General features: G+C 40.5%; 1 protein-coding gene across 1 annotated transcript in view; it reads left to right on the top strand.

Annotated features, from left to right (window-relative positions):
- The first annotated feature begins 465 nt into the window (after positions 1–465).
- btbd7 (BTB (POZ) domain containing 7) overlaps positions 466–22,250 on the top strand; it is a 127,175-nt gene continuing 105,390 nt past the window's right edge. The window contains exon 1 of the mRNA XM_020496718.2: positions 466–952. The gene's annotated coding sequence lies outside the window, so the exon portion shown is untranslated. The remainder of the gene's footprint in view (positions 953–22,250) is intronic.

Below are 22,250 nucleotides of genomic sequence, written 5' to 3' on the forward strand. Positions count from 1 at the left end.
TGCGTGATGCTTAAGAGCTCACAGAGTCAGTAGGCTAATTAAACAAACTCTCAAACAGGCAACTGAAGCAGGATCTGTCGTATTTCTTTAGATATATATGGATGATTTAGAAACATGCACAATAGGCTATTGACTACAGAGTACAGACCTAATTAAGTTGCGGTTTAGACAATTAAGGCAAGAGCCCGGATCTCAATCCCATTGAGCACGTCTGGGACCTATTGGATCGGAGGGTGAGCTAGGGATCCAGCCTCCCAGGCTGGAGTAGGTTATGTTGGGGCCAAAGTAGTGGGAAGGTGTGTTGGGGGTAGTGGTGAATATATATAGGGTTAGATGGCGGTGCAATTTCAATCCCCCCATTTATTTTGTGGGCAAATGTGCTATGCACTTTCCAAACAGTGAAAGGCAGCAATATGCAACATAAAGTCTAGTCATATGAAGAATTAAAGTGCAATGAGGTTATCTTGAAGCTAGTGGGAGCACGCGACCAACATCACCTGCCTAACCAGAATGTGCAACACTGGAGTTTTCCATTTGGCCACAGCTACCATTGACACTGTGCCTCGGCTACACGTCCACAAACCAAACAATCAGCAAAGTGTCGTGCAGTTGACACCAACCAGGGTCAGTGTACCTTTTGGCCAATGGATTTTGCAGTATAACGTGGAACCTGACACTCCAAAGCGGAGTAGCCCACTGTTAGCAAAAAGATAAGTCTAGTTTACCCATTTTAAACAGTGGAAAACGGAATACCAGAAACCAACGCTCCACAGTTGACACTCGAGTGCGCGAGGACTACATTTATGTTTTTGGGTTGTGTTGCTTTAGCTAGCTAAACTTGCACACCACCGTGGGGACAGTTGGCTAAAGTAGCAACCCAAACGAATACTCTACGAAGTCAAATCATACCGTACGAGGAAGAGGGCTGCAAAATCATACTTGACCCTATGAGGTAGGCTTGCTTACACTTATGTGGAGTTCATAGCTATGTCTAAATAGCTAGCTATATTCAATTGTACTTGCATTAGCTAGATAACTAACGTTGCTTCATATCCCATCGTTAGTAATTGCAACATCATCGACAGCGACAAACCACGGGTAGTTAGCGTTAGCACGAAGCCGTCCCAACGTTCTTGGTCGCGCAGCTAACAAACGTTAGCTAGCTATATAACGTTTCTATCGTTAGCTAGCTATGATTTGACGTTAGCAAGTGAATCACTAACGTTAGCTGGTTACCTGTAACAATAACTAACGAACGTTAGTTGGAAAAATGATCAACAGCGCTAGCTAGGTAGCCTAACTACAGTAGCTACCTAACTTATAACGTAAGCTAACGTTAACCGACTCAGTTTGCCCCATAGACCAACTAACGTTACCTTCGCTAACTAAGTTATCACTTTGAAGTGGACAATGCAAGCCTAGATTAACGGAGTACTGTAAAGTTAAAGGACAATTAAGCGTTAACGTTAGCTATGAGGCTGTAACGCGTTAGCTAGCTATCTGTGTTAAAATTCAAAACTATTTGGTTAAAGCGACTTTCTAGACAGAAGTGGGATTGAAGTTGGTTGCTAGCTACCATAGAGATCATGTTACGTTGCTAGTCAGCTAGCCAGACGTCACCAAGCTAACCAGGTTAGCAATGTACTTTTTTATTCTAGTTTATTGGCCAACCTGTACTTTCATTTGTTGTGAAACTATAACGTTAAGTTGAGGGTTTCGTCATGTTTTGGTAGCTAAATTAGTTAGCGAGGTTAGGTATCACGTGACCAACATCATACCATGGGTTATGCATTTTTGTATCGACTTTTCTACCTTCCTCTTCTCGTTACTATCTGCCCTTACACCCCATGATATAGTAGAATCAAACATTTGTTACAAAAGCGAGAGTTTGCGACGAAGTAGGCTACTTGAATGCCATTTACAGAAGATATTTGAGTGATAATTTGGGGGGAGCCTTTGATCATGACGCTCAGTTCCATTACACAAGTCATTGGACAAAGGCGTCTTCTGTAAGGGGGAGTTTTGTTAAGAGCCGCGATGCTTGGTCTGAATATTAATGTAGGGTTTCCACCACTTCCGAATTCCCCAGTCGAAGTTCCGCCCCCATGCCCATGGGGTTGTGGGAACTGAGCGTCGCGAACCCTGCAGGCAGAGCTAAAGGCTGCAGTCCAAACACGTTATGTTCACCCCCTCAGCCCTCGCAATAGCTACTTTCCCTTGGAGGAATCCCCGTCGAAACTGAATGCAGTTTGATTGCCATTTTAAGTGCGAGGTTCAACTCACTAACGTTGCATTAATAGCTTTAGGTTGGTTGTTTTTAAGCTCAACTTCAAGCTTTCCACCAAGGACGTTGCCTCCTATCATCACTCTCCCTGGCTTGGTCAAGGGACATTTAATGTAGCTATGTAAAACGTCATTCAAGGGCTGAGAATTTAGGGCCAAGGGCAGTCTACTTTTAATTTGGACTGCAGCCATAGTCCAAAGTGCACGCGGCCACTGCGTTAACCAATCAGTTAAGGAGCAGATGTTTGCTTGAAAATCTTCTGTTCATGAAACAGTTCCGCCTGTCATTAGTTCCGGGCAAGCACAACCAAAAAATATGGAGGAAATTCAATCATTGCTGTGTCTGGTTTTCCAATTCTATATAATTTTGCTTTGCTAGAATACAGAGACAAAATCATAAGGCCATGGAGAAGGATTCCAGATATTGTTGGAGTTGATGGTGGGTGAAGAGAGATTTGCACAAGAATGTTTGCATGTGCTGCTAGCTAGCTATAAACACCAAGCAACCTAAACCTCAAAACTGTGATCAAAGCCACCATTTTTAAATGTGCTGAGTAAATTATATTGTGAAATTTTCCCACCCAAGAATAGAAATCCCAGTTACATGCATTATACCATTGTAAATGATACACTAAGCATGAATTTATCATGTAATATGCTACCAATTGGATTATGGTAATTTAACATTAGGATTTTCATATATTTAAGCAATCAGGCCTGGGGGTGTGTGGTCTGATATACCACGGCTGTCAGCCAATCAGCATTCAGGGCTTGAACAACTCAGTTTATAATAAGGGTTATGGCTCCTTCTTTATACTTCTTGTCATGACATTGATGATTATAGCTCACTCTCTGTAAAATACATGGGCCTACATGCACATGAATGGGTACTTTGGGTAAAGGGAGTTGTGGCTGTGCAAATCTCTTTAGCCATCAACACCAATATCTCTGCAATCCTCCTCCATGCCGTTGACCTTCTGATTTTGTCTCTATATTCTATGTTCTAAAACCATTTTCAGCAAATAAACAAGGTAGAATTACAATGCTCCCCATGCAACATTATTTTCCTTTTTGATATTTTGAATTAGCATACAAATTGCCAGCTCGTTATTTTCATGTACAGTACCTAGAATACAAGGTTGGATTTGCACTAAACAATGTCATGTCAGAAATATAATGTAGAAAATCTGGCTCAGGGGTAGCCTCATATACATTATCTACTGGTATGATTTTAAATTGAGAACGTATAGCTAGCTCATCAATATGCAAATGATGTGTGCGTTGAGCTATTCTCTGCTTCAGATGTACAATGACAAGGGGCAGATAGATTGCACATGCCCATTAGGCCAGTTATGCTATTATACTGTAGGCTTGTGGCTGCATTGGTGACGCATGCCATTATCATAAGCTGCAAAATGGTTTCACATGGCTGATATCCTGAGAGAGCGACAATCAAAGAAATCCGATTGGGGAGCTCTCAACTTTCTCATTTGAGAAAGCAACACAGAAAAACAGACAAATTAAAGAGACATCTCATACCTTTTTATTGTTGAATTGGGATTTGTGATTAATGAACATTGACACGAGTTAATCTTGAATAATTAAAATATAATTTCAAAATGTACAAATAATTTAACTCATTTATAGATGTTAGACATCTTAGTAAGTAGGCTATTATTATTAAAGCTTAATTTTGGGTGAACAAACAAGTCCATCCCAGAGGTGGCCAACCTTGCTCCACTCCCAGATATACTGAGTGAACAGACTTCTATTCCAGCCCAGCAATAATACACATTGTTATCAACTCATTAGGTTTGATAAGTTGAAATAGGTGTGTTAGTGCTGGGCTGGAACAGAAGACTGCTCAACCAGCATTAGGGCTGGCCCCGACAAAAAATCTTTCTTAGGCGACCAGGAGTCATCTGTTCTTTCGACCAATGGAATGGTCTACATTTTCAAATGTTTATTTTTATAGATAGACACACTGTATTTTAATAAAATCAACTATATGTAGGCTACTGAGCTTGTCTGATGCTTTAAGCACATTGATTGATTTGTGTGTCTTAATTATTTAATCACAATCAAATGTATTTATAAAGCCCTTCTTACATCAGCTGATGTCACAAAGTGCTGTACAGAAACCCAGCCTAAAACCCCAAACAGCAAGCAATGCAGGTGTAGAAGCACAGTGGCTAGGAAAAACTCCCTAGAAAGGCCAGAACCTAGGAAGAAACCTAGAGAGGAACCAGGCTATGAGGGGGGTGGCCAGTCCTCTTCTGGCTGTGCCGGGTGGAGATTATAACAGAACATGGCCAAGATGTTCAAATGTTCATAGATTACCAGCAGGGTCAAATAATAATAATCACAGTGGTTGTCGAGGGTGCAACAGGTCAGCACCTCAGGAGTAAATGCCAGTTGGCTTTTCATAGCTGATCATTCAGAGTATCTCTACCTCTCCTGCTGTCTCTAGAGTGGTGAAAACAGCAGGTCTGGGACAGGTAGCACGTCCAGTGAACAGGTCAGGTTTCCATTGCCGCAGGCAGAACAGTTGATACTGGAGCAGCAACACGACCAGGTGGACTGTGGAAAGCAAGCAGCCATCAGACCAGGTTGTCCTGAGGCATGGTCCTACGGCTCAGGTCCCCCGAGAGAAAGAAAGAGAGAATTAGAGAGAGCATACTTAAATTCACATAGGACACCGGATAAGACAGGAGAAATACTTCAGATATAACAAACTGACCCTAGCCCCCGACATACACTATTGCAGCATAAATACTGGAGGCTGAGACAGGCGGGTTCAAATGACTCGAGGGAGCCAGAGAGCCTAACCAGAAGAAAAAAACGTTTCCCGAACCACCACCTCCCGCTGCTGCTGGCCTTTACAGATTCTGCCATTACGCTCCTGAAGATGCTGGTTATAGGCTACGGCAGGGGTCGGCAACCTTTTCCATTTGTAGTGCCAATTTATCTTATCACTCCAATGTTAATCTGCAAAATTGTAATTATTCGCCTACCTCCTCATGCCTTTTGCACACAATGTATATAGACTCTCTTTTTTTTCTACTGTGTTATTGACTTGTTAATTGTTTACTCCATGTGTAACTCTGTGTTGTCTGTTCACACTGCTATGCTTTATCTCGGCCAGGTCGCAGTTGCAAATGAGAACTTGTTTTCAACTAGCCTACCTGGTTTAAATAAAGGTGAAAAAATACTCAACCAGTCTTAAGAAGGCCAGTTTTATTGCTTCTTTAATCAGGACAACAGTTTTCAGCTGTGCTAACACAATTGGAAAAGGGTTTTCTAATGATCAATCAGCCTTTTAAAATGATAAACTTGGATTAGCTAACACAACATGCCTTTGGAACACAGGAGTGATGGTTGCTGATAATGGGCCTCTGTACATCTACATAGATATTCCTTTAACAATCAGTCATTTACCAGTACAATAGTCATTTACAACATTAACAATGTCTACAATGTATTTCTGATCCATTTGATGTTATTTTAATGGACAAAAAATGTGCTTTTCTTTTAAAAACAAGGACATTTCTAAGTGACCCCAAACTTATGAACGGTAGTGTAGGTAGGTAAAGTGACTATGCATAGATAATAAACAGCAATTAGCAGCAGCTTGACAACCCCCACACCCTTTGTTTTTAATGTAAATAGTCCTGGTGGCCTTTCGATTAATTGTTCAGCAGTCTTATGGTTTTGGGGTAGAAGCTGTTAAGGTGCCTTTTGGACCTAGACTTGGTGCTCCGGTACCGCTTACCGTGCGGTAGCAGAGAGAACAGTCGATGACTTGGGTCACTGGATTCTTTGACATTCCTGGATGGCAGGATTATAAATGTCAGGAATTGTGAAAAACAGAGTTGTAATTTTTTTTTACCCCGTTTTCTCCCCAATTTCATGGTCTCCAATTGATTAGTAGCTACTATCTTGTCTCATCGCTACAACTCTGGGCGCGAACCCAGAGTCTCTGGTGGCACAGCTGGCGCCGCAGTATAGTACAGCCCCCCCCCCCCCCCCCCATTCAGCTGAAAAGGTGGCGAGGGGAATTCAAAAATATTCTTCAAAAATATTCTTCAAAAATATTTAACTTTCACACATTAACAAGTCCAATACAGCAAATGAAAGATAAACATCATGTTAATCTACCCATCATGTCCGATAAAAAAAAAAAAAAATGTTTTACAGCGAAAACACAACATATATTTATGTTTGACCACCACCAAATCCCCCAAAAAACACAGCCATTTTTCCCAGCCAAAGATAGTCACAAAAGCAGAATTGGAGATAAAATGAATCATTAACCTTTTGATAATCTTCATCAGATGACACTCATATGACATGTTACACAATACATTTATGTTTTGTTCGATAATATGCATATTTATATCCACAAATCTCGGTTTACATTGACGCCATGTTCAGAAATGCCTCCAAAATATCCGGAGGAATTACAGAAAGCTACGCCAGATAACAGAAATACTCATCATAAACTTTGACTAAAGATACATGTTCTACATATAATTAAAGATACACTGGTTCTTAATGCAACCGCAGTGTCAGATTTTTTTTAAACGTTACGAAAAAAGCCTACCATGCAATAATCTGAGACGGTGCTCAGACGTAAATATATTTCTCCGCCATGTTGGAGTCAACAGAAATACGAAATTACATCATAATTATTCCCTTACCTTTGATGATCTTTCATCAGAATGCAGTGCAAGGAGTCCTAGTTCCACAATAAATCGTTGTTTTGTTCCATAATGTCCAATACTTGTGTCCAATTAGCTGCATTTGCTAGCACTTTCAGCTCACGTGTCCGAAAGCTGACGCTGGTCCAGGAGAACTCGGACGACAACTTCAAAAATACATATTCCAGGTCGATTAAACTGGTCAAACTAAGTAGAGAATCAATCTTCAGGATGTTATTTTCATATATATCCAATAACGTTCCAACCGGAGCATACGTTTTCATCTGCAGCCAAATGGAACGATGGTGACATCCACAGACAAATGCGCAACAGGGAAATTGCATTCTGCCAGGAAAGTGACTCATTCCCCTCCCATTCGGTCAAAGTTCACACCAGAGGCTCCATTCCACGTTCTACTGAAGGAGGACATCTAGTGGAAGGCGTAGGAAGTGCTAACAGATCCATATCTTATTTGGAAGGGAAGAGGCGATGACTTAAAATTAGACACGCATTCAGAATTTCACTTCCTGTTTGGAAGATTGCCTGCCCTATGAGTTCTGTTATACTCACAGACATAATTCAAACAGTTTTAGAAACTTCAGAGTGTTTTCTATCCAATAGTAATAATAATATGCATATATTAGCAATCTAGGACAGAGTAGGATGCAGTTCACTATGGGCACGCAATTCATCCAAAGTGAAAATACAAGGTTAACCTCTTGGAACTAACCATTCTAGACCCAGGAAAATTGTCATCAACTACACTAATTAGCATAGCGCAACGGTCAAAAAATATTACTAGAAAATATTCATATTCATGAAATCACAAGTGAAATATATATAGTGAAACACAGCTTAGCCTTTTGTTAATCACCCTGTCATCTCATATTTTGAATTATGCTTTACAGCCAAAGCAAGACAAGCGTTTGTGTCAGTTTATCGATAGCCTAGCATAGCATTATGTCCAGCTAGCAGCAGGAAGCTTGGTCACGAAAATCAGAAAAGCAATCAAATTAACCGTTTACCTTTGATCTTTGGATGTTTTCACTGATGAGACTCCCAGCAAATGTTCCTTTTGTTCCATAAAGATGATAAAATACCTCCATTTGTTTGTCACGTTATGTTGAGAAATCCACAAGGAAATAACGGTCACGACAACGCCGAAAATAATTACAAATTATATCCATAATATTGACAGAATCATGGCAAATGTATTTTATAATCAATACTCAGGGTGTTTTTCAAATATCTATTCGATAATATATCAACCTGTACAATTGGCTTTTCAGTAGGAGCGAGAGGAAAAATGACTACCTCTGTCTTTTACGCAAGAATCACTCAGAGCCCTCAGCTGGCCACTAACGCAATGTAGTCGTTTACGCTCATTCTTCAACATAAAGGCGTGAAACTACGTCAAAATGCTGTAGATATCTTAGGGAATACGTAGAAAAGGGAATCTGGTTGATATCCCTTTCAGTGGCCAATAGGGGTGCACAGGAACACAACGGTTTCAAAACATGAGTCACTTCCTGATTGGATTTTTCTTAGGCTTTCGCCTGCAATATCAGTTCTGTTATACTCACAGACAATATTTTGACAGTTTTGGAAACTGTAGAGTATTTTCTATCCTAAGCTGTCAATTATATGCATATTCTAGCATCTGGTCCTGAGAAATAGGCGGTTTACTTTGGGAACGTTATTTTTCCAAAAATAAAAATAGTGCCCCCTAGTTTCAAGAGGTTAACCGCTGCGCCACCCAGGAGGCCCCGAAAAACGGAGTTTTAATGTATTTGGCTAAGGTGTATGAAAACTTAGACTTCAACGGTTTCTGCTTTTTTTGGTCCCCTAATAAATCCGTATCGGCGTTGAAAAATCATAAATCGGTCGACCTCTAGTCTAAACATACCAAGACAGTCGTGAAGAGGGCACGACAAAACCTTTTCCCCTTTGGGAGACTGAAAAGATTTGGAAAGGGTCCCCAGATCCTGAAAAAGTTATACAGCTGCACCATCGAGAGCACCCTGACCGGTTGCATCACCGTCTGCTTCCTGAGAGGTTTCCGGGATGATGGTGTTGATGTGAGCCATTACCAGCCTTTCAAAGCATTTCATGGCTGCCGACGTGAGTGCTACGGGACGGTAGTCATTTAGTCAGGTTACCGTCGCTTTTTTGAGCTCAGGGACTATGGTTGTCTGCTTGAAACATGTAGGCATTACAGACTCGACCAGGGAGAGGTTGAAAATGTCAGTGAAGACACTTGCCAGTTGGTCAGCGCATGCTCTGAGTACACTTCCTAGTACTCCGTCTCGCCCCGCGGCCTTGTAATAAGAATTTGTTGAATGCATTAACAGAAATTACGTTAACCAAACAAACGTTATAGATTAGAAATGATGGGAATTAAGGTAACTGTACTACTGGTGATACTGGTATGCCATCCCCGCTGCCTCCGCACTGGATTAGTCCACTGAGACGGGCGTCAAACTTGATGTGCCACAATTATATATACAATAAAAAAAAAAAAATTCTGTCGACGAACAGCTTTGTGACCAAACAATCGACCAGTCGACTAAATGGGGTCAGCCCTACCCAGCATACCTCCAGGAGAAGGACTTGCCAGCTACAGTTATAAGTTTGTAGCCTACGTTGTGTGACTTGTAACTGTATTGTTGTATACAACATTTTCTAACATTAGTTCACATACAACCCATGGCATACAAGGATGTGCCAGCAGTTTCTTGGGACATTCTCTACAACCTCTTCATCTGCAGACAGGCTTTTCGCAGCTCTCCATTTCTGAGGACAGACATCACAAAGAAACAGGCTTTATTTTATTTTATTAGACTGCCCTGACATCTCTGTTTGCCTTCATAGTTTTCCTCTTTGAGAGAATATTTTCATAATGTCCTCCCATAACCTGCCATAAAAAGTACACCTACTCCCTTTTGTGACAGCTGGAGCAGAAAATACTTTCACCCTTTCCATTGCTTTTTTCTACAAATGCATTTGGAACATTCGTTTTTAATTTATGATGACAAATAGGCCTACATCAAATTAACAAGCTAATATTAAATTAACTATCTGATATTTCACTTAGCTATAGTATGCAAAGTTGGCTAGCTAACAAGCAGCTCATTAGCCTATAAAGTGGCCTGCTGTAGCTAGTTAGCTAGCCAATAATCTATATTTTTTAACATATTCAAAATGTATTTACCTGTGCTAATTAGCTGTCTGCGTCTCTGAACACCTGTATGTAAACGGAGACAGATGTCACAAACGTGTTGTCACTGAAAAATACTGTCGGCTGCAACTGTGCTAAATCATTCTACAATAAGTGTGTATTTTGCATTTGTGAAATTATTTTGATGTGTAAAGGGATTTATGTTTCTAGAACCGTACCGCAATTGAGAATCGATTCACGTTTAGATCACGCCTTCATGGTTGAATTGCTGCAAAGAAAGCACAACTAAAGGACACCAATAAGAAGAGACTTGCTTGGGCCAAGAAACACGAGCAATGGACATTTAGACCGGTGGAAATCTGTTCTTTGGTCTGATGAGTCCAAATGTGAGATTTTTTGGTTCCAACTGTCGTGTCTTTGTGAGATGCAGAGTAGGTGTAGTTCCCGCCGTGAAGCATGGAGAAGGAGGTGTTATGGTGTGGGGGTGCTTTGCTTGTGACACTGCCTGTGATTTATTTAGAGTTCAGGGCACACTTAACCAGCATGGCTACCACAGCATTCTGCAGTGATACGCCATCCCATCTTGTTTGCGCTTAGTGGGACTCTCATTTGTTTTTCAACAGGACAATGACCCAACACAAATCCAGACTTCAACCTCATGAAGCTGGTTGAGAGAATGCCAAAAGTGTGTACAGCTGTCAAGGAAAAGGATGGCTACTTTGAAGAATCTCAAATATACAGTATATTTAGATTTAACCCTTTGTTGGTTACTACATGTTTCCATATGTGTTAGTTCATAGTTTTGATGTCTTCACTATTATTCTACAATGTATAAATGAAGAAATATCCTTGAATGAGTAGGTGTTCTAAAACTTTTGACTGGTAGTGTAGTTTAGGCTTCCATTATGCCTATATGAATCCTACCTCTTGAATCACATCAACTTTTGACTGGTACTGTCTCTCATTTTGTGTTCTAGAGCGAGCTGTAGAATACAAATGCTTTTTGATATCGATTCGTCACAGCTCTGCAAGAGAAGGGCACCCCAGCCAGCACCCATTCCTTTCAAATGAGTCAGTATTTTTTTCTGAAAACATAGAAAGTCATTGGATACTAATAAAAAGGTAATTTAACCAGTGTCATAAGTGGCTGACAGCTACCGCATGCATTCATCCCCATCTCGACCTTCCCTTCTGGCCTCAAGTGCACAATCTCTCTCCAATGGCCCCGTTTCCCTGATTCAGCTTTTTGACTCTAGAGTACAGAAGCCTTCTTGTTCGTTTGTGGCTGTGCTGCCCAGGAAGCATTGTTTTAGCATTAAAATTGCTTTTGTAACACCATGGTTAATCACAGTGATTGGCGTATTAACCGTTATCTTGTGTCACAGCACATTTGTCCATTTTGAAGGATTACAGCAGCTTGGTGCATTTTCTTTTTCTCAAAGCTGTTTTGAGAGGAAGCAGAGCTGAGAGCGGGTGTGCTTTACAGAGAAGCATGACTGAAGCATGAGGGTTTAACATGGTAGGGAGTGGGCTATGTCTATCCTTGTTTGTGTGCTACAGTGGAGCATACATTTCTGTGTATAGAGCTGTTCTACAAATATAAAAAGGAAGTCCACAAACTAGTGTGCCACTAGTTTTATGGCTATGGTGAACATGGGCTGGGCTATGGGTAAAGGTGCATTTAAACGTCCGACTTTGGGGTAAGTAAGTAGAGTTTGGAATCTCCTGGTGAATCTGGAATCGTCATTGGTCCTACCTGCTATTGCCATACGTTTATGTATTGGCAGAGGTTGGGGGTCCAGATCAAACCACTATTTCCTGCCCCACAGGACACTTCTTCCTCATAGCTTAACAACCATATAATGTTCTGTGCATGTTACTTTACAAAACAAAAATGTTTTTACGTAGCTGCTGCTCACCCTCCCTTCATGTGTAACCACTGTTTTGTGAACAAATGTTAGTCGATTGTGTGAGTAAGCCTACCTGTATTTTGTTTCAATCTAAGCACATAGTGGTGCTTGCTGTTGAGTTTTGTCCGCATGAGCAAAAACATTTGACCATTCAGCATATGAGCACAAACATCCTAAAATCTCACAAGACGTTTCCTGTTAACTTTAGTCTAACAGTAACATTATACTGTGCTATTATTTATATACATATATATATATATATATATATATATATATATATATATATATATATATATATATATATATAAATAACACCATTCTGAGAAATGGCAGAGCGTCACTAGCCCTGTCTACACATTGTTTTTACCCCAATGCAATCTACATTTTACTATAAATAACATACAACTGTTATGTCGCTTCTCAGTAATTAGGCAACACCGCATGATTTGATGGATGGCACATTATTGAAATTTGCCAGATACTGTTCCGTAACTGGAGTTTGACAACATGCCCGTCAATTCAGTCTGCCGCATATAGGCCACGATGTGTGTGGGTGGTAAATTCGATTTGTGTGGTTAGTTACAATAGACAGAAGTTTGTACAACATGGACAAGGACAAATATGTCTGATCATCGCACTGGGGTGAATGAAAACCGGAAGAGGGGGGGAGCGGAGGGAGTATCAGCTATGCAAAAAACATTGTGCGTAAAGTAGCATGTAAGGTTGTTTAGCGATGGGGAAGGGGCATCCTGAGAGTCTGGTCATGCAACCCCTCTGTTTTTTATTACTGGAAACGTTTTGCTTTGATTTGCCTAAGACAACTAAATTATAGTGTGTGAGCATATATCAGGTAGGCTTCAATATCAGCAAAAGGTGTTTGTAGATTAGGTTACAAAAAGTGCCCAAAGTAAACGTTTTGTTCTTGGAAATGTATCTCTTCGACATATTTCTTTCAGAACATCATTAAATGTTCTGTGCTTTATAGTCATGCATTCTGGTCTTGATGGACTTCTATGCGCTTGAGCAAATTGGAATGCATCACGTCATGGGCTTCATAGTCATCCAGATTGCTGCAGCGATCTGATACGTTCACCCTACATATTTAAAACAAGTACCTTTTTAGTGTCTTAGGACAAAAATAAACATGAAGTGTCCTCCCTCCCCTCTATATTAAACACCATGATCTGATTTTTGATGCTTTTAAAGTCTCATACATTCTGATAGATGTTGGAGGCATTTCTGTTATTATGCCTGCCGTATAATGTGAAAATATGTCAGACTGGTGGGCTCATTAATGTGATAAAAATGTTTTTATAGCGCGTCCTTGGCAAACATATTGCCAGTTGGAAGGAGGTCGTATTACGACCCATAGTAAATCGAAGGTTTTCCATTATCTAGCAATACAGAGACACTTGCGAGACAGTTTGTTCTCATTAAAGTGTCAAATTCCCTATCTCACTTCAGTTGTCCTCTACTGCATGTGTAGGCTCTACTCAATGTCAACGTTTAAACCAACATGGACAAATGTTTCCGAAAAATCATATACAAGTGGTAATAGGAAACGTGGCACTACATTTTTAATGCCAAAAGGGCCATCAATCATCATTTGCCAAAGAAATGGGCTAGGACTGAACAGAAACGGTCACCTTCGAAATGTAACTGTCATTAAGTTTAGGCTGATCTGTCGTTTGAGGTCCCAGCGATCATCAGGTGGCCTGCCACGTACCTCCTTCCCCTCCCGTTGGCACATCACTTAACTGAATCTGCCAGGTTAATTTGTTTCCCACTCCACTGGTGTTGTACTGGACTGATCGTAGTTTCAGTCTGTTAAGACTTAAGACTTCTGTTTGTGCTGTGTAGGAATGGGCCTTGTGAAAATGAATTTTATTAACATCTGATTGTAGCAAAAAGGACATACAAAAGGCAACTTTGACATGAGAAAATCATAACTTGTAATTGGTCATTGTTTTGCATCCTGTACAGTTGGAGTTGCTAACTTGTTTTAAGACATGTAGCCACTGCCAGTATGCTATGCCCTCATTTCCTATTTTGTTTTTGGGGGTACACTGTTTTTGAGGACACATTTCCTTCCTTGATATCCTCTCACAGGATTTGGCCTCATTAAATAGCTTTTTATGCAGGCTAATCAAAGCCAATTTCCTGCAATTCTACATATTTTGCCATGGTTTATGTAATTTGAGTTACTCTAACATAAAATCAAAATCAATGTGCACCTCATGCCATGACAAATACTCCTGAATGCTTAATTGTTTAAAATGTTAGATTCTACCTGACTGTAGCTTTTATTTAGGTGATTGTGAGTTCTGAAATATGATCTTATTAAAAAAATATATAGCAGGGCTTGACATTAACTTTGTGATATCCAATTGGTAGTTAGTCTTGTCCCTTCGCTGCAACTCCTGCACGGACTCGGGAGAGGCCAAGAGCCATGCTTCTTCCGAAACCTTAGACCGCTGCACCACTCGGGAGGCCCCTGATTTTGTTACTTGTCCAAAAGCTAAAAAAAGGTCTGTAATAGGCTTAGGCAATATACTCTTTTATACTGGGGTATTTCAATAGCCTATCTCGGTGCTATGCCACTGCTTATTACTGAAATCTAAGATGTATCAAATTATATCCAGCTCAGGCCTCCAGTTATGCATTTGGCTTGCTTAACTTGCTAGCTGAGTTTCCCGTGGTGTGCATATTCGGTAATATTGTATACCCCGGTATGGTACAGAAATGGTATGGATATCTGGATATTGCCAACCTTTTTCTGCAACAACATTTTTACATAACATAATTTTATGATGACAGGAACCACTTTACAAAATAAAATGTATTACTGTCTTTTTTACCGTAGAAAATCAGACAAATGTAGACTATACTCTGCTTATTGGCTTTTTTGCATATTCAAGCCTGTCTCAAAATACAACACTGCCCCTTTTAAAGCTATCCTGGTGAATGGTTGGCCACCCTTGGTAGCCTATGAAATATTGCAACATTACAATCAAAGCAAAATATAAAATAATTCCCTCTGAGCTCAAATTTAAGCTTGTCCCAATACTGGGTCAGTTCTGGGATGACCGATCCAAAATTCATACAACCACTACACATTAAAACATTTTAAAAAGCAATGAGGCTGATGCAACAGACCGTTTAGCTTAAAATGTTAACAGCTCAACAATGCGCACATGGCTGTAGGCTCCAAAATACAAATGGAGCGAGCGGTTTCTTGTGACAGATGAAAATATCTTTATAAATTAAAAGGGAAGATCTAAAGATGCATCAGCTAGCATGGGGTACTAATATGAGTAGGATTATGCCTTTGGCTGTTGGACATGCCATGGGAAAAAGTATTGTTTTTCATGACATATGAAGTGTTTATGAAAGAATTCCCTTAACATTTCCATGATCGTATTTTGGCTAGGCTTACCTAAAAAGGTAAGACTTGCTGCATAAATGACATGTATAACATCCAGGTTTTAAACCATTAAGTTTATGGTTAAATAGTTTTACAATGCTGACCGCCTCCGCTCTGATTCAAGGTGGATGATGTGCAGTGCGCAACAGGCACTGTCCGTTACTCTCCCGTGTTCAGTGGCTCGAGTAGGTATGTCGATAGAATCAAGCCTTTAGATGTTAATAATCCTTTATTACATTTTTCAAACATTACTGGTGTTTAGGCCATATTTATGTAATTTAAAAGTCTCATTCAAGTTTGTCTGCATTTTATGTTGCCTCCCTCATGTCAGCATCGGTTTTGACATGAGTCTGTAGCCAATATGAATATCACCTATACTTTTAACACGTTGGCCTCTCTGATCCAGTAGTTGTTTGATATTGTGATCTATTTTTTCATTTGTCCATTCGGTTTACTTAAATCTATATTATTGTCCGACCTATTTAAAACATTTTTTGTTGTTGTTATTTTTATATATATATTTTTTTATACTTAATTATACGTTAATGTCAAGCTCTGAATAGGTTCGTTATCTTTTCTACGTACTTTGTATCTGGTTTAAGTTTACACTGAACATTTTTCCATCCCAAAAATGATAAAACAAATGTTTTATTATTTTACTGTTTGAACATAGGCCCAAGACAGTTTAAGATGCAGAAAAAACCCTGCTAACACATTATGGTGTTGCTCCTTTTCAGCTCTGGGGAGATTTCTTTCAGTGCCAATGACCAGCCTCTTATGCACTTTGTCTTTTGCTCTAACCAGGCCCCTTCCATTCTGGTTATGGAAGTCAGTTTGCCTCGAAAACAGACAATGGGGAGGCACACATAGGCTAAATCAGGCCATTTGTCGTCTTGTTGGGCCTCAGTAATCCTATACCGGCGGGGTCCGATTCTCTCAGTTTGACCAGCAGTGCATCTCCGTAAACAAGCCAGAGGTCACATCCTTTCTTTTATATGTGGAACAGAAGTCCTTCTCCCTCTCAATAGAGGTGGGTGTGCTTCTCTTGTGTCCTTTGTTGATTTTTTGGGGGGTCTATGACCTAGTCATTAGTAGACTACTGGTCTATTTGAAAAGCAATAGTAAGTGAACTGCAGATGGTATTGGTGACCAAAACCACTTATTTGTCCACTATTACTGAGTGACCACTTAGGTATTTTTCACACACAGTTCTGAGCTATAGGCCTAGTTTGAGTCATAGCTTGGTTATTTATTAAATTGCATTACATTTATTTTGTTCCCGTTGGTTTCACATTGCCAAATGTCAAACGAACTGAAATGCCTAAACAAAACCAAATTTTCAGAAAAGTAATTTGTTTATTTTAGAGAAAGGCTCATGTTAAATCATATATGATTATCAAGAAGCATCTGTTAAACGGTTCATATTACTTTCGCTTTGGTCTTCCAACAGCATGCGGGAGTAAACAGCGCAATAACCCTCCCTAACTGCCACGTTAATAGGTTATATTCAGTAGCCTATATCCCTGGTGTAGTCCATGTTTCCCCTAATCCGCATCAGATGCGCTCATAAATGCTCTGCTACTCACAGAATGTTTCAGACATGTCAAGTTATGGTATTGCGTGCATTTCATTAAATGCTTGCAGTAAAACAACCAATAATACTCTGCGCCTCTGGTTCTTTTCCTGTGTTTGGTGGAATCGGACCGAGACCACCCTTTTTGAGTGAACCATGTTATTTTGTGCACTCCTAGTGAGGATAGTGTTCACACCAGTCCAAATGAACCAAAGGGGGAAAACAGGCCAGAGTATAGAAATACTGCTCCAAATCAATTTGGTGTGAAAGTCCCCTTAGTCCATTATTTCACTAGAACTAATAGTCGGACAAGAAGAATATACATTTAAGTTATCAGAATGGAGAAGTAGACATGTATTTACATATTATGATTTCCTCAAAGTAGACTTCTGCAGAATTCCACTTGGGACTTGCATATGAAACGCAAGCACAGAAAACAGACTCCTTGTTTAAGTGAGTGTTTTTCTTTGGGAAAGTTGTTTGAGGGTAATCCTGATGTTGCGCACATGAAATGAAGTTCACCGCCTATTGAGAGAATTAATTCAGTCAGAGCCAAGTGAAACCAGTTTAGAAGTAAATTACTTGACGATTAGATTACCAAGCACTGACAGAGAAAATGGTGCTAATGAGGAAGCAGTTGCAACTGGCCCAAAGAGCAACACCCATCTCTTCATCCCCTGCCAGGCCAGCCAGCTATGATACTAAAATGTGCTCCCTCCAAGAGCCTCTTAAACAGCAGTTGGTCCTTCAACTGACAGCAAGGGTGACATAATAATTTTTTTGTCTTTTTATATTGGTAACTAATGTATATGTGTTTATGCTATTTGTTATAAATAGATAGATAGATGGATGGATGTTTGGTAGATGTATCACTGCTGAATCAAATGCATACTGTCTTTCTAAGAAGGAAATGTGTAGTGTAGCATAATATGAATGTGTTCAACTTACAGTTGCAGGACAGGCAACTTACACTTCCCCAGCACTTTGCCCATGCATAGCAATGATTCATAAGACTTCCAAAATGTAGCATATTTTAAAATATTGGTTTCCCTGTGAAGTATTCATTCTGCTGAAGGTCCCTACAGATCCAAAAATACTTTTTGCCTGACCTCTGCCTCCTTTCAACAGAGAGAGAAAATGTAGAGGGAAATGAAAGTGGGATGTGTTTTGTTGTCCTTGGCAACATATTTTTTTCCTCCAAATGACATTCTTAACCAGAACTGGAACAGATTTTTTTCCTTTGTTCTATGGCCCGGCAGCATTGTCCCACCTGGGGTTTCCAACCGCCCATTTTCCCTTACTGTCTGGTCCTCATTGTCCCTCATCCCCCTTCCCATCCCTTCTCTAGCCGTCGCCTCCTCTCCAACCCACTAAATGAATCAATAGGCTGAAAGTGCTCTTGGCATTTGTGGCTTTATCCAGAATGCTGAGTTGCATGCAGAAAGCTCTTGTCTCATTGTGGTCTTGTTGGTTGAAGAAAATCTCTGCCTGGGCAATTTTTGCATATTTTGTAGGACAACTCTACCACTTTTAACATTTGGGTTGTTATTAGGAAGTATTTAGTGATTTCCTACACAGTTTAAGTGTCATTTTATGTCTTGACTGTTTTTAGTGATGAGCTTCTCTGATGTTTTCTAGTAGGATCCCTGAAATGACTAATACAATAAATTATGGACAGTCATTTTCAGAGCTCTATATAACCTGTCTGTAGGGTTCTGGTAATATTGAAACTCTCTGCTATATGTTGCTCTAGTTGTCTTTGTCTAATAACATGTAAATATTTTAAATAGACGCTCAGAAACCAATAGAATTATATTTATAGTCTGCAAACTCTGGTTATTCCATTCTGCAAAACCACTCCCACCATCATCGAAGTTTCAACTTAGGCAGCCATTATGCGCTTTCCAAATAGCCTTTATTTCCGTATTGAATTACTTGTAAACTTCCTAGTTTTTATTACTTCCAATTAGGCTTGGGTTGTATCTACACTGAGCAAAAATATAAAAGTAAAATGTTAGTCCATGTTTCATGAGCTGAAATAAAAGATCCCAGAAATGATCCATGTGCACAGAAAGCTTATTTCTCTAAAATGTTGTCCACAAATTTGTTTACATCCCTGTTAGTGAGCATTTTTCCTTTGCCAAGATAATCTATCCACCTTCGCAGAGAGGCGTGGATAACCCGATGAACCCCACTCGTGATAGGGATTGGGGATTGCAATTATTTCCCATGAACGAGGAATTCCCAGTAAGGTGTGGCATATCCACAGGTGTGGCATATCTAGAAGCTGATTAAACAGCATGTGTATTACACAGGTGCACTTTGTGCTGGGGACAATACAAGGCCACTCTAAAACACCTCTAAAATATTTTTTGAGAATTTGGCAGTACGCCCAACTGGCCTCACAACTGCAGACCACAGGTATGGCGTCCTGTGGGCGAGCGGGTTGCTGATGTCAACATTGTTACCGGAGTCCCCCATGGTGGTGGTGGGGTTATGGTATAGGCAGGCATAAGCTACCTACAACAAACACAATTGCATTTTATCAATGGCAATTTGAATGCACAGAAATATCGTGACGCGATCTTGAGGCTTAATTGTGACACCCATTTCTTTTGAAGTATCTGTGGCGATCAGGTGGATATATGTATTCCCGGTCATGTGAAATCCATAGATTAGGGCCTAATGAATTTATTTCAATTCTGATTTCCTCATATGAACTATAACTCAGTAAAATCTTTGAAGTTGTTGCATGTTGTGTTTTATATTTTTGTTCAGTATAGATTGGCATACCATCATACTGATCCTTGTGCCATACTGGGATATTCAATAATACCGGTACTGAACACAAGGGGCACTATTTAAAAACCCCATTGAGCCTCTAATCTGAATGTTAGCAAGTACATGTAAAATCCCAAAGAGACCATTAACTAAATTCTTACGAGTGTATTGCAAACAGACATCCCAGCTCAAAGTTATACAAGTAATAAAATAATGCTACACAGTTTGCTGCACTCACAAAGCAAATAGCTTTGTTAGCACAAAAGGGGCACTATTTAAAAACCCCATTGAGCCTCTAATCTGAATGTTAGCAAGTACATGTAAAATCCCAAAGAGACCATTAACTAAATTCTTACGAGTGTATTGCAAACAGACATCCCAGCTCAAAGTTATACAAGTAATAAAATAATGCTACACAGTTTGCTGCACTCACAAAGCAAATAGCTTTGTTAGCACAAAAGATACAGGCTGAAAAACTAGGATTTCATAATGATTTGCTTGTAAATTTTATTATAAAGGTTCTTCTAACAGGCCCACATGCTTGTACTGTTTAAGACAGTCGCTAAGATGAAACACTATGATTTTGGATGTAGCAGTCGGGCTAGCAAGCATGCTAACTAGACACAGTAACACTGTTATGGTTAGTGTAGCTAGCTAGCATCTAATTCTAATAATTTTTTGGTGTATTGCAGTTGATTGGTGACAATTACATTCACATATATTTAGCATGGTATTCATGCAAGCGTTATAATGGAGTGATGAATCTGGAGTGATGAATCACGCTTCAACATCTGGCAGTCCGACGGACGAATGTGGGCTTGGCGGATAATGGGAGAATGCTACCTGCCCCACTGCATTGTGCCAACTTTACAGTTTGATGAAAGAGGAATAATGGTCTGGGGCTGTTTTTCATGGTTCGGGCTAGGCCCCTTAGTTCCAATGAAGGGAAATCTTAACGTTACAGCATGCAATGACATTCTAGACGATTCTGTGCTTCCAACTTTGTGACAACAATTTAGGGAAGACCCTTTACTTATCAGCATGATAATGCCCCTATGCACAAAGCAAGGTCCATACCAATAAAAATAAAATTGTATTTGTCACATGCACCGAATACAACTGGTGTAGGACCTTACAGTGAAATCACAAGCCCTTAACCAACAATGTCGTTTTAAGAAAATACAACAAAAAAAAGTAAGAGATAAGAATAACAAATAATTAAAGAGCAGCAGTAAAATAACAGTAGTGGGGCTATATACAGGGGGTGCCGGTACAGAGTCATTGTGCGGGAGCACCGGTGTTGAGGTAATATGTACATGTAGGTAGCAGCATTGTCGAAGAGGGGGGCAGGGCAATTCAAATAGTCTGGGTAGACATTTGATTAGATGTTCAGGAGTCTTATGGCTTGGGGGTTGAAGCTGTTTAGAAGCCTCTTGGACCTAGAGTTGGCGCTCCGGTACTGCTTGCCGTGCGGTAGCAGAGAGAGCAGCCTATGACTAGGGTGGCTGGAGTCTTTGACAATATTTAGTGCCTTCCTCTGACACCGCCTGGTATAGAGGTTCTGGATGGCAGGAAGCTTGGCCCCGGGGATATACTGGGCCGTACGCACTACCCTCTGTAGTGCCTTGTGGTCTGAGGCTGAGCAGTTGCCATACCAGGCAGCGATGCAACCAGTCAGAATGCTCTCAAGCTGTAAAACCTTTAGAGGATCTGAGGACCCATGCCAAATCTTTTCAGTCTCCTGAGGGGGAATAGGTTTTGTCGTGCCCTCTTCATGACTGTCTTGGTGTGCTTGGACCATGTTTGTTTGTTGGTGATGTGGACGCCAAGGAACTTGAAGCTCTCAACCTGCTCCACTACAGCCCCGTTGATGAGAATGGGGGCGTGCTCGATCATGTTGAGGGAGAGGTTGTTGTCCTTGCACCACACGGTCAGGTCTTTGACCTCCTCCCTATAGGCTTTCTCACAGTTGTCGGTGATCAGTTCTACCACTGTTGTGTCATCAGCAAACTTAATGATGGTGTTTAAGTCGTGCCTGGCCGTGCAGTCATGAGTGAACAGGGAGTACAGGAGGGGACAGAGCACGCACCCCTGGGGGCCCCCGTGTTGAGGATCAGCATGGCGCATGTGTTGTTATCTACCCTTACCACCTTGGGGGCGGCCCGTCAGGAAGTCCAGGATCCAGTTGCAGAGGGAGGTGTTTTGTCCCAGGGTCCTTGGCTTATTGATGAGCTTTGAGGGCACTATGGTGTTGAATGCTGAGAGGTAGTCAATGAATACCATTCTCACATAGGTGTTCCTTTTGTCCAGGTGGGAAAGGGCAGTGTGGAGTGCAATAGAGATTGCATAATCTGTTGATCTGTTGGGGCGGTATGCAAATTGGAGTGAGTCTAGGGTTTCT

The sequence above is a fragment of the Oncorhynchus kisutch genome, linkage group LG12 (assembly GCF_002021735.2).
Source record: "Oncorhynchus kisutch isolate 150728-3 linkage group LG12, Okis_V2, whole genome shotgun sequence".
NCBI lineage: Eukaryota > Metazoa > Chordata > Actinopteri > Salmoniformes > Salmonidae > Oncorhynchus > Oncorhynchus kisutch.